This window comes from Halichoerus grypus, chromosome X (assembly GCF_964656455.1).
Source record: "Halichoerus grypus chromosome X, mHalGry1.hap1.1, whole genome shotgun sequence".
Taxonomy (NCBI): Eukaryota; Metazoa; Chordata; class Mammalia; order Carnivora; family Phocidae; genus Halichoerus; species Halichoerus grypus.
This window is the reverse complement of record NC_135727.1, coordinates 106873122-106885761: the sequence shown is the minus strand read 5'-3', so window position 1 is coordinate 106885761 and position 12640 is coordinate 106873122. Positions and strand designations below refer to the sequence as shown.

At 36.3% G+C, this 12640-nt stretch overlaps 1 pseudogene; it reads right to left on the bottom strand.

Annotated features, from left to right (window-relative positions):
• Positions 1-933: 933 nt before the first annotated feature.
• On the bottom strand, positions 934-1451 carry LOC118554952 (eukaryotic translation initiation factor 1 pseudogene; annotated as a pseudogene).
• Positions 1452-12640: the final 11189 nt, after the last annotated feature.

Genomic DNA, 12640 nt, shown 5'->3' with positions numbered 1-12640 from the left:
TTAAAAATAAATAAATGTTTGATACAATTCACATGTGAATCAATATGGTCATAAACTTATTTTTTGGTAGTTTGTAAATTACCAATTCAATTTTGTATTAGTAATTGGTCTGTTCACATTTTCTATTTCCTCCTGATTCTGTTTTGGAAGGCTGTATGCTACTAGGAATTTATTCATTTCTTTTAGGTTGTCCAGTTTGTTGGTATGTAATTTTTTTGTAGTATTCTCTTGTGATCCTTTGTATTTCTGTGACGTCAGTTGTTTTTTTTAACACTTAAAATTTTTATTTTGAATATGAATAGAGTTGACATACAATGTCACATTAGTTTCAGGTTTGCAACTTAGTGATTTTACAAGTTTATTCCTTATGCTATGTTCACCACGTATGTAGTTACCGTCTGTTCTATTTCATCACTATTACAATATCATTGACTGTCCCTGCCTTTTATTCCCATGACTTACTCATTCTATAACTGCAGACATGTATTACCTTCTCCCTGTGTCCATTTTGTCCAACCATCTACCCTCTTGTCCTCTGGCAACCATCAGCTTGTTCTCTGCATTTATAGGTCTGATTCTGCTTTTTGTTTTGTTTATTCTTCATAAATCGAATCATATGGTATTTGTCTTTCTCAGCCTTACTTATTTCACTTAGCATAATACCCTCTAGGTCCATTAATGTTGCAACTGGCATGAAGCCATCCTTTTTATGATTGTATAATATTCTGTTGTAGGTATGTATATCATATTTTCCTTATCTTTTCATTTCTTCATGGACACGTAGGCTGTTTTCATATCTTGGCTATTGTAAATAATGCTGAAATATGCATAGGGGTGCATATATCTTTTTCAGTTAGTGTTTTCAATTTTCTTTGTGTAAATAGCCAATAGTGGAATTATTGGATCATATGGTATTTCTATTTTGAATTTTTTTTTGGCTCTTTTTAGTTTATTGCATGAAGGAGTTACACTAGTCCAAGTTAAAAGCAGACCCCAAATAGTTACATTATACAAGCTGTGAAGTTTTTAAACTTGTGACAAGGGACAGAAGGGAAATTCTACTCATTGCAAGGAAATCCTCACTTAAGCTTCAGTGAGCCAAAAGTACTTAAAACCCATGAACCTTCAGCTGGTCATCCTTAGCCAGTCCAGTGTATACCAAGAACTGGGATATGTTCTTGGCGCTAGTCACCCTGTAGCTGAATTACTTCTCCATATTCTGGATGCTCAATTACAGTACCATTGCAGGCAAATTTCTTCTTAAACGCCTTCACTGGTTTCTTTTTATCATAATTATCAGTGATCCCTTGGACAGTAGTAAGGGTCTTCCTGCCATTCCTCTGTTGAATTCTTATATGGATATAATCCTCAGTGCCAGCAAGAAACAGCTCATCACCCTTACTTGCATCAGCAAAGGGGTCGAAAGAATGGAGGTTCTGGATATTGGACATACAGTACGATTCCTTTTCCTTGGTGGAAACAGCCTGAGGAAGGCAGTGATGGGAGAAGGCGAGGTGGGGGGTTGGGGGACGGAGCGTCCAGATGCAAGGGGGCTCAAGGGGGAGGCAGTGGCTCAGTGACTCGGCCTCTAATTTGAGTTTTGTAAGGAACCTCCATACTATTTTCCATAGTGGCTGTACCAATTTACATTCCCACCAACAATGCACAGAAGTTCCCTTTTTTCCCACATCTTCATCAACACTTTTTATTTCCTGTGTTTTTTATTTTAGCCATTCTAACAGGTGTGAGGTGATATCTCATTGTGGTTTTGATTTGCATTTCCCTGATTAGTGATGTTAAGCAACTTTTCATTTGTCTGTTAGCCATCTGTATGTCTTTGGACAAATGTCTATTCAGGTCCTCTGCCCATTTTTTAATGGGATTTGTTTTTTGGTGTTGAGTTATATAAGTTCTTTATATGTTTTGGATATTAACCCCTTATTGAATGTATCATTTGAAAATATCTTCTCCCTTTCAGTAGGTTGTTTTGTTGATGGTTTCTTTTGCTCTGCAAAATTTTTTTTATTTTGGTATAGTCCTGATAGTTGATTTTTGCTTATATTCCCCTTGCTGTAAGAGACATATCTGGAAAAATGTTTCTGTGGCTGATGTCAGAGATATTATTGCTTGTGTTCTCTCCTAGGGTTTTTATGGTTTCAGGTCTCACATTTAGGACTTTAATACAACTTGAGTTTATTTTTGTGTATGGTATTAGGAAATAGTCTGGTTTTATTCTTTTACATGTAGCTGTCCAGGTTTCCCACCATCATTTATTGAAAAGACTGTCTGTTCCCCTTTGTATATTCTTGCCTCTTTTCTCATAGGTTAATTAGACCTAAAAGTGTGGGTTTATCTCTGGTGTCTCTATTCTGTTCCATTCATCTATATGTCCGATTTTTGTGCCAGTACCATACTGTTTTGATTGCTACAGCTTTGTATTATATCTTGAAATCGGAGACTGTGATACTTGTGATACTTCGAGCTGGGTCCTTTCTCAGGAATGCTTTGGCTATTTGGGGTCTTTTGTGGTTCCATACAAATTTTAATATTATTTGTTCTAGTTTTGTGAAAAATGCTATTGATATTTTAATAGGGATTGCATTAAATCTCTGTATTGCTTTGGGTAATATGGACATTTAAACAATATTGGTTCTTCCAATTCATGAGCATGGAATATCTTTCCATTTGTGTCATCTTCAATTTCTTTCATTAGTGTTTTATAGTTTTTGGAGGACAGGTCTTTTACCTCTTTGGTTAATTTTATTCCTAGTTATTTTATTCTTTTTGGTGCAGTTATAATGGTGTTGTTTTTTAAATTTTTTATTTCTGTGACTTCACTGTGAGAGTATAGAAATGCTACCAATTTCTGGGTATTAATTTTGTATCCTGGCACTTTACTGAATTCATTTATTACTGCTAGTAGTTTTTTTGTTGGAATCTTTGGGATTTTCTATATATAGTATTATGTCATCTGCAAATAGTGCCAGTAACTTTCTTCTTTATCAATATGGATACCTCTATAATTTCTTTGTCTTGTGTGATTGCTGTTGCCAAGACTTCCAGTACTATGTTGAGTAAAAGTGGTGAGAGTGGACATCCTTGTCTTTTTCCTGATATTAGAAGAAAAGCTCTCAGTTTGTCACCATTGAATATGATGTTAGCTGTGGGTTTTTCTCATGTGTCCTTTACTATGTTGAGGTATGTTCCCTCTAAACCTACTCTATTGAGAGTTTTTATCATGAATGCATGTTGAATTTTGCTAGATGCTTTTTCTGCATCTATTGAGATGATTATGATTTTTACCCTTTGTTTTGTTGATACGGTATATGATGATGATTGATTTGCAAATATTGTATTATCTTTGTATCCCAGGAATAAATCCCACCTGATTGTGGTGAATGATCTTTTTAATGTATTGTTGGATTTGTTTTATTAATATTTTGCTGAGGATTTTTGCATCTCTGTTCATCAGAGATATTGGCCTGTAGTTTTCTTTATTTGTGGTGTCTTTGTCTACTTTTAGTATTAGGGTAATGCTAGCCTCATAGAATGTATTCAGAAGCGTTCCTTCCTCTTCTGTTTTTCGGAATATTTTGAGGATGTTTGGTAGAATTCACCTGTGAATCAATGTGGTCTTGGACTTTTATTTTTTGGTACTTTTTTTATTACTGATTCAATTTTATACTAGTAATAAGTCTGTTCAAATTTTTTCTTTCTTCCTGATTCAGTCTTGGGATGTTCTATGTTTCTAGGAGTTTAACCATCTTTTCTAGGTTATCCAGTTGGTTGGTGTATCATTTTTCATAGTATTCTCTTACAATCCTTTGTATTTCTGTGATGTCAGTTGTTACTTCTCCTCTCTCATTTTTGTTTTTATTTGTTTGGGTCCTTTCTCTCTCTTTTTTTTTTTTCCCTTGTGTGTCCAACTAAAGTTTTGTCCATTTTGTTTATCTTTTCAAAGAACCAGCTCTTGAGTTCATTGGTTTTTTTCTCTTGTTTTTTTTAAAGTCTCTATGGCATTTTTTTCTGCTCTGATCTTTATTATTTCCTTTGTCCTCCTCCCCTTGGTCTTCATTCTTCTTTTTATAGTTCCTTTAGATGTAAGGTTAGATTGTTTATTTGAACTTTTTTCTTGTTTCTTGAGGTAAGCCTGTATAATTATATACTTCACTCTTAGAACTGCTTTCACTCTGTTCCAAAGACTGAACCATTGTCTTTTCATTTTCATTTTTCTCGATGTATTTTTAAATTTCTTCTGTTTTTAAAGTTTTATTTATTTGAGAGCAAGCTCATGCACGAGCTGGGGGGATTGTGTAGAGGGGGAGGAAGAGAGAGAATCTCAGGCAGACTCCCCATTGAGTGCAGAACCTGATACAGGGCTCAATCTCACGACCTTGAGATCATGACCCAAGCTGAAATCAAGAGTTGGATGCTTAACCGACTGAGCCACCCAGGTGCCACTAATTTCTTCTTTGATTGTTTCCTTGACCCATTGGTTGTTTAATGTCATGTTGTTTAGTCCCCACGTTTTTGTGTTTTTCCAGTGTTCTTCTTGTGATTTATTTCTAGTTTTATACCATTGTGATCAGAAATGATGCATGGCATTATTTCAGTCATCTTAAATTTATTGACACTTGTTTTATGGTGTAATATGTGATCTCTTCTGGGGAATGTTCCATGAGCACTTGAAAATATGTATTCTGTTGGGTTTTGATGGAATGTTCTGTATATATTTGTTATGTCCATCTGGTCCAGTGTGTCATTCAAAGACATTGTGTCTTTGTTGATTTTCTGTCCAGATGATCTATCCACTGATGTAAGTTGAGTGTTAAAGTTCCTTACTATTTATATATTATTATCAATGCCTCTTTCTGTCCATTAATATTTGCACCTAGTATTTAGGTGCTCTAGTGTTGGTTGCATAGATATTTACAATTGTTGTATCTTCTTGCTGAATTGATTCCTTTATCATTATGCAGTGCCCTTCTTTGTCTCTTGTCAGTCTTTGTTTTAAAGTGTTTTGTGTGTGTGTGTGTGTTTTTTGTTTTTTGTTTTTTTTTTGTCTGCTATGAGTATTGCTACCCTGGCTGGTTTTTTTGCTTCATGGAAGCACAGTGAATGTTTTTCCATCCCTTCACTTTCAGTCTGTACGTGTCTTTAGGTTTTAGGTGAGTCTTCTGTAAGCAGCATGTAGATGGGTTTTGTTTTTTTATCCATTCCACCACACTGTGTATTTTGATTGGATCATTTAGGCCATTTACATTTAAAGTAATTATTGATAGCTATGTACTTATTTCCATTTAAAAAATTTGTTTTCTAGTTGTTTTTGTAGTTCTTCTTTGTTCTGTTCTCTTCATCTCATTCTTTGTGATAGATGAGTATCTACAGCATTATGTTTGGCTTTCTTTCACTTTATTTATTGTGTATTTGTCATAGGTTTTGTGTTTGTGATTACCATGAGGTTTATATATAACATCCTAAGTAAATAGCAATCTATATTAATTTGATGGTCATTTCAGTTCAAACACATTCTAAAAAAGAAATCTTTGTTTTTCTCCTTCTCTTCTGTTTTTACTCCCTTCTCCACATTTTATGTATATGTTGTCATATTTTACATCTTTTTATTCATAATTTTCTTACATCTGATTATGGCCATTCTTTTCCACTTAAAGAAATCCCCTTGACATTTCTTGTAAGACTGGTTTAGTGGTGATGTACTCCTTTATCTTCTGTTTGTCTGGGAATCTCTTTATCTCTTTTTCAAATTTGAAGGATAACCTTGCAGTAGAGTATTCTTGCTTGTAGGTTTTTTTTCCTTTCAGCACTTTGAATATATCATTCCACTCTCTTCTGGCCTGCAAAATTCCTGCTGAAAAATCAGCTAATGGCCTAGTAGGTTTCCATTATAGGTAACTTTTTGTTTCTCTCTAGCTGTTTTTAAGATTCTCTCTCCATCTTTAACCTCTGACATTTTAATTATTATATGCCATGGTGTGAACCTCCTTGGGTTCATCTTGTTTGGAATTGTCTGTACTTCTTGGGCTTGGATGTCTGTTTCCTTCCCTTTGTTAGGGAAGTTTTCAGTTATTATTTCTTCAGATAAATTTTCTACACCTTTCTCTCTCTTCTGAGACCCTTTAATGCAAATATTTGCTTGATGTTGTCCAGGAGATCTCTTAATCTATCCTCTCTTTTTTCACATTTTTTTTTGTCTTTTTGCTGTTCAGCTTGTCTTCCAGATCGCTGATACATTCTTCTGCATCCTCTAGTCTACTGTTGGTTACCTCTGGTGAATTTTTTATTTCAGTTTTTGTATTCTTGAACTCTGGTGCTTTGAATATTTTTCTGTCTCTTTATTGAAGGTCTCACTGAGTTCTTCCACTCTTTTCTCCAGCCCAGTGAGTATCTTTTTTTTTTTTTTAGTAGATTTTTAAAATTTATTTGACAGAGAGAGACACAGCGAGAGAGGGAACACAAGCAAGGGGAGTGGGAGAGGGAGAAGCAGGCTTCCCGCGGAGCAGGGAGCCCGATGCAGGGCTCGATCCCAGGACCCTGAGATCATGACCTGAGCCGAAGGCAGACACCTAACAACTGAGCCACCCAGGCGCCCCCAGCCCAGTGAGTATCTTAATGATCATTACTTTAAATTCTATATCAGGCATATTGGTTATTTTTGTTTCATTTAATTCTTTTTTTTTTTCTGAGCTTTTTTCTTGTTCTTTCTTTTGCAGCATATTTCTCTATCTCCCCATTTTGCTTGTCTCTCTGTTTGTTTCTGTGGATTAGGTGAAATGGCCACTTCTCCTAAACTTGAAGGAATGGTCTTGTGTGTGGTGTTCCCCATGTACACTGTGTGTGATTGCTGACTTTGGCTGGCTGACTAGAGCTGTGGCTATATATGCTAGTTACTCTTTTAAGGCGGAGAGAAGTTCCTGCAGCCCCTTGGCCTTTTTAAACTGTGGCTTTTTCTCTGTGTCCCAATGGCTTCTGTGCCTGCTGAGGTTGCAGGCTCACTGAGATCACCAGACTCACCCATTATGGTGTCCAGACCATGCTCCAGTCTAAGCTTTTAAGGTGGGGTGGATATGTAAACCATGTCATTCTCCAGCCCCTCTGACCTGGAGAGCATTCCCACAGCTCCTCTGCTGCTTGGCAGAGTTCTAGTGTTTTCTCTTTTATATGCTAGTTGCTCTTTTAAACCACATCATTTTTTTCTGTGCCCATGGTCAAAGGAATCTGTTCCTGGACCCTCAGCATTATCCCTCCTCTTTGCTTTTTGCAGCATAGAGGGTGGGGGTTCCCTTTGTTATTGTATCTCCATTTCTCTAGCTCTTCTCTCTATCTTTGGTTGTTTAGTAGTTGTTCACTCAGCCCTCAGTTCTTCTTCAGGAGCGATTGTTCCATTAATAAGTGTAATTTGATATGTTCCACGGAGGAGGTGAGTTCAGAGTCTTTCTATGTTGCCATCTTGAACTGGAATTCCCAATGTCAGTTGCTTTTTAATCAGTTTTATTCCCAGCACCTAGCATAACTCAACAGAGTATGCCTCAATAAATATTTGAGGACTGAATAAATTAATGAGGACTGAACACTGGAAAAGAAATTTGTATGTAGTGGTAGCTGAGAAAAAACAAACATGGAAGTTAGAAGAAACTCAGTAGCGACTTCAGCTTCAGAAGTTGGGGGTGGAGGGGTGAATTTCACAAAGGAAAGGAGCAGTAAACCCATCAAATGCTGCTGGAAAGTCAGTTGATCCCATGGACTTAACCAATATGTGGGTAAATTGATGACTTTAGGGATAGTGGTTTCAGTGGAGTGATGAGGGCAGAATCTGAACTATAGCAGGTTAAGGAATAACATAGAGAAGGGGAGATAATGTATATAAACAGATCTTTAAACATATTTGTCGGGGCGCCTGGGTGGCTCAGTCATTAAGCATCTGCCTTCGGCTCAGGTCATGATCCCAGGGTCCTGGGATCAAGCCCCGCATTGGGCTTCTTGCTCGGCGGGAGGCCTGCTTCTCCCTCTCCCACTCCCCCTGCTTGTGTTCCCTCTCTCGCTGTGTCTCTCTCTGTCAAATAAATAAATAAATACTTAAAAAAAACCATATTTGTCTTTGGAGAAAAGGAGGGAAATAGAGTGGTATATGTAACAGCACATGGGTTAAAAGGAGAGTCTTTTATTTTACTATGGGAGGAAGATGCTTACATTTAAATACTGATAGAAAAGAGCGAGCTGAGAGAAAGAGTGAAGATACAGAATTTAAATATCTGTAGAACAAAATGAATACTATTTTTGTTAAATAAAATGAAGGAGATTCCCTTGAAATGGGTTTTACTTCCGGCCACCCAGGATAGACCTTTAAAATCAAGAAAAGCAATTCAAATTTGAGTATAAAGCATGAAAATGAAATCAGGTAATTACAAAGACCCTTATGGCTAACAGAGTATGATCTGTACCCCCTTGCCACCCTCTCACCCGGGATGTCACGTAAGACTGAGCAATCATTGGGAATTTACATTTTGAGACCTTTGAAAATGAAATGAAACCTACATACTAGTATTTCCTTTTTCGAAGTTAATTTAATAGGCTTAGTTTATAAATAATGCTAATTCCGTTGGAAATTTCTGAAGGACATTCCCAGTTGTTGTTGTTGTTTTATTCTAGTTTACAAATTGATTACTGTCGAGTAGCATGATAAGGATACAAAAGAGACAAGGACTGGGGATTAGAAGGAGTCAGCGACAGCTCTAGCTCTGTTGCTAATTAGCTCTGGGACATTGCCATCCTCTTTAATCTTTCCTGCCTTACTTTCCCCATCTACAAAATGAGCATAATAAGGTCTTTCATACTTCTCTCACAAGGCATATATTATGAGGATCAAATGTGTTCATGTGTATGAAAGCCTTTTTATTCATATAAAATACTATTCACAGGAGCTAGATGAGAAGAAATGAAACCTCAGTGCAAAATGTTGCTTCATCCCTTTCCAGGCATGTGACTTTTGACAGGCTCCTTAACACTTTTATTCCTCAGTCCCCTCACCCAGGAAGTGGGGGTAATATTCCTTAGTTCTGGAAATTTTTATTAAGATTAAATGAGTTGTGAATGAAATGAGAGAGCAGACCTGTTAAATGTGCTTTGATGTGAGGTTTATTTGGCCTATGATTTTGTTCATTTATTTTCAATGTAGGGGGAGACGACTCTACTTGGATGGTTTGACATTAGACAGGATTTAGGGTCTGATGGGTTAAAGTCTTTTACACCTTTGCTATTTGAGGGGTGGTCCCCAGGCCAGCAGCAGCAGCAGCACTAGGGAGCTTATCAAGAATGCAGAATCTTAGGCCCCACTCCAGACATAATGACAATATACATTTTAACAAGATCCCCAGATGATGTGTACACAATTAATTTTGGAAATCACTCTTTAACAAGCCATCTGGTTGTGAGAAGTGGGTTCAAAGAGCACAGTGTACATATTATAACCTGTGATGCGATTTCCTCCCCTTCATTATCTTTGTCTTCAGTTCCCCGACTCTGTTTTACTATGAAAATGAAATGAACCGAAGATGAGAAAAAAAGAGCGACAAATTGAAGAAGCTTCAAATATGTTTGTGAAGTGGTTTTCCACTAGGGCAAGAATTAGCTTCAGAGCTGTCCTGTGCCTTTCTTTTTGTTACTCATTAGATGTCTCTGCCTGGAATAACACTATCAAAGTGGGGCCCTTCTTGTCCTCCCTGCCCATCTGTTCTTTAACTTGCCACCACTGCCAAAGGCACTATTAAAATGCTCTGTGCTAAGGAGAGTGTCCAAGTTACTGCTTCTTAACAACCAAGGTAGTTTTAGTTCTACAGATTCTCCTGGTTGCTTCTTACAGATGAAGGTGAAATGTAGAAAAATATTTAAGCACTGAGTTTATGACTTTTGAATAGGCATTTAGAGATACGTCATTTTCAAAAAGTAGACAGAAAATAAAGTTGAGTCTGTTGCAGTAAATTTCAGTAACAATCAAACTGCATAGTCTGAGTCTATCATGAGTAAAAATTGCATTGTTTCTTTTTCAAATTTATTTTACTTTGTGAAATGACCCATTGGAATACTGGGAAGCTTGTTACTGTTGACACTAATGATATTTCCGCAACATAGGAAGTTTGCACATTGCTGATAAAGGTAAAGTAAGTCTACTTTACTTCAATCCAAGATCTATAGCTTTTTGCTAAATATCAAGAGAGTCATCTTGTCAGTGCTCCAGAGGAAAGGGATTTACAAGTTATCCAAAATAGGTTAGCATCTCCTGGGATGAAAAGATATGTCATGAGAATAAATGTATGGTGAGGTTATCAGGGGAGTGTTTCTAGTTGACACCCACAATTTTTAAAATTACTCTATTTCCTTTGTTAAAATTCTTCCTTTAAACAGCAAATGACCCTTTAAACATAGCATCTAAATTTTGATTTATGGTAAACCAGATGTTAGTGCAGTTTGATTTAAATGTCTTTAGGGGTCGCCATGATTTTTGAAACAGTATATATTGTGTTTATGTGGAGGCCTCCCACACAACATTTAAAGATTTGTGCGTCCCTTGGAGGTATAGTGAGGGAATTGTTGCTCTTTATTTCATGCTAACAGGCTCAATTTTTCAATTCATAATTAAATAGCCCATAGTCATCTTGAGAGGCTGCTAGAGTTGGTGCTACTCAAGCAAACCTTGAGGAAGTTATGGCAAATAAAGGCTAAGAAGATGATCGCCTGAGAAGTAAAGATGATTAAAATAGTCAGACCCACCAGGGCTCTCAGAATGCAGTTAGCAGTGATTGTGAGCATTTGAAACAAACACAGATCCAGTCATTGCTAAATAAAATCAACGTTGAATAATGGATTCTGCTCTTATGATCTTGCTACAAAATTTAGAAAAGGAAATGTACAAATGAATCTTTGCAAAATGTCTGAAAGGCAGGGAAAAAATAGAATTTCAAACAAGCAAGTTTACTGTAAATAACATTAGCTTGAATATTATACGAGTCACATCTCATGTTAGATATGGTCTTGTTTTACATTATAAGTATGTGTTCAGGTTCAAGGTAAAATAGACCTATTAATAATTTTTTAAGTTCTCATTTTGCTAACCTTTTCACTTCTGGCTGTTGGGAGAGCAAAATCCCAATGACTAAGATTCTTTTGTGCTTTACACCCTTCAGAAACAGGAAGATATTAAACACTTTGTTGTTAAAAGGAAGAAAAGGCGGGAGGGAAGGAAGGGAGAAGGGAGGGAAGGAGGGAGGGAAGGAGGGAAAGAGGGAGGGAGGAAGGAAGGAAGGAAAGAAAGAAAGCAGCAAGGCAACAAGGCAGACAACTTGCATGACCTGATGTGGTTCATTAAAAATTCAGCCTGTACCTTCCAGAGTATCATTTCCAATTAAGATCAATTTATGATTAGACAATGTGGGCAGCTATCTTGGTAACATGTTTTGATTGGATCTGCAAATTGAAATCCTACCTTAAAGTAACTCTTTTTTTTTATTTGAGTATAGTTGACGTACAGTATTACATTAATTTCAGGTGTACAACATAGTGAGTGATTAAGTAAATCTATACATCATGCTATGCTCACAAGTATACTATCATCTGTCCGCATACAGCACTATTCTAATACCATTGACTATATTCCATGTGCTGTATCTTTCATCCCGTAACTTATTTGTTCCTTAACTGGAAGCCTATATCTCCCACTCCTCTTCACCTATTTTGCCCACCTCCCCACCCCTCTCCCCTCTGGCAACCACCAGTTTTTTTCTGTATTTATAGGTCTGATTCTGCTTTTTCTTTGTTTATTCATTTGTTTTTTAGATTCCACATATGAATGAAATCATATGGTATTTGTCTTTTCTCCGTCTGACTTACTTCACTTACCATAATACCCTCTAGGTCTGTCCACATTGTCACAAATGGCAAGAGCTCATCCTTTTTCATGACTGAGTAATATTGCACTGTATGTATATGTTTGTGTATGGGTATACACACACACAGATACACACCCCACATCTTCCTTATTCATTTATTTGTCAATGGACGCTTGAGTTGCTTCCATATCTTGGCTATTGTAAATAGTGCTGCAATAAATATAGGGGTGCATATATCTTTTTGAATTAGTGTTTTCATTTTCTTTCAGTTCAAAGTAGCTCTTTCTCAGATCTTTGGGAAATTATTTTTCAAGTTATTGTTTCAAAAGGCAACAATAAAGCATATTTGTTTGTATTCTTATTTAAGAGTAGTGTACTATTATTGCAGAATGTTTTAAAATATAGATAAACAAAGCAGAACAAATAGTTCTGATTTCACCGCATAAAGAGAGAACTACTGTTTACATTTGTCCACTAAGTTTTTTTAGTACCTACGCACAAATTATAAAAAATACTGTTTTGTAATATAACAGTTTCCCTTAACAATATATGGGAAAGATCTTCCTGAACACCGCATATTCTTCTATAACTTAAGTTTTAAAAGATTGAATAGTATTCCACCTTGTGAATTTGTAATAATTTGTTAATCAACACCTATTTGGGAATGTTTATATTATTTATAATTTTTAGTTTTTAAAAACAATACTGAAATCAACATTGTTGCTCAGTGATTTTCAGTC